The sequence below is a fragment of the Acyrthosiphon pisum genome, chromosome A2 (assembly GCF_005508785.2).
Source record: "Acyrthosiphon pisum isolate AL4f chromosome A2, pea_aphid_22Mar2018_4r6ur, whole genome shotgun sequence".
Taxonomy (NCBI): Eukaryota; Metazoa; Arthropoda; class Insecta; order Hemiptera; family Aphididae; genus Acyrthosiphon; species Acyrthosiphon pisum.
This window is the reverse complement of record NC_042495.1, coordinates 15,727,236-15,728,500: the sequence shown is the minus strand read 5'-3', so window position 1 is coordinate 15,728,500 and position 1,265 is coordinate 15,727,236.

The window sequence follows — 1,265 nt, the reverse complement described above, 5'->3', positions numbered from 1 at the left end:
GAATTGAAAATTTAAAACAAGATTCCACGTAAGTAATTAATACTGTTACCAAAAAATCTAAAAAATACATTTACGCAGTTTATTTTTATAGTCATTTTAAGTACAAATTTGGACGAAATTACATATTAAAAACCTAGGATAACTATTTTAGTTATTTTGTTGTGATTGTATAATATTATTCGTGGGTACTTGAAACTTCTAAAGTATACTATTATATATCTATGATAGTACCACGGTTTTTTGTTGATGTATAACGCGTTATAAGTACCTAATAAATATTATGATATGATTAATTTGGAATTTATTATAGGTACCTATAATATAATATTATGTCTTATACCTAGACTAACATACCGTCTCCGCTCAGATCGTTTTTCTTATACAATGATATTATATCATTGAATTCAAATTTAATACCATCCATTATACAGTGACCCACTTGTAACCTACTGTACAGCAGAGCGAAATCCACTTACCCACCTTTTTTTTTTTTTGTGTCTGTGTACACGATAAGTAGTCGAAATAATGCTTCGATTTTCAACTTCAGTATCTTGTTCGATTGGAAAGTGAATATCGTTGGTGCATTGCGGGGTCAAAATTTCCAGTAATTTACAAAAGCGCCAAGAAAAACCAAAGAAAAATTAAGGAAAAACGGGAATTTTTACGCAAAATCGATTTTTCACAAAATTAAATTTAGTTTTTGGTGTAACTTTAAAAAAAATGACCGAAGATACAAGAAATTTTGACTGAATGTTTATATTAGCATTTTCTATACACCATAACATTTTCAAAATATTTTGACTTATTTTGAGCTCTTTACGGACATTGTCAGTATTCATTTTTTTTAAATTTTTTTTCTAAAAATATCAATAAAATTTTATTTGTTGATTAAAAAAGCTTAAAAATTTAATAAAAGGCTCCTACTATATTTTTTCAAAAGCAGATGAAAAATATTAAAAATCCTTGGTCAGAGTTTTTTTTTATAAGCATTTAAAGTCCAAAAATTGACAAAATATGGAAAAATCACGAAAATTAGCAAATTATTTTGAGTTAAGAATTCGTAAAAATTTTTATTTTTAAATCTAAGATTTTAAAATGTAATACAAGATTTCTTATAAGATTATCTACCTTTATCAAACAAAAAATATCTATAAGAAAGTCAAATTAAATTTTTATAATCGTTTGAAATTCAAATTTTTTACAACATTGGGATATTCACTCGATTTCTCATGTAGCGATTTCCTTATTTTGTTGTAATTCAAAAA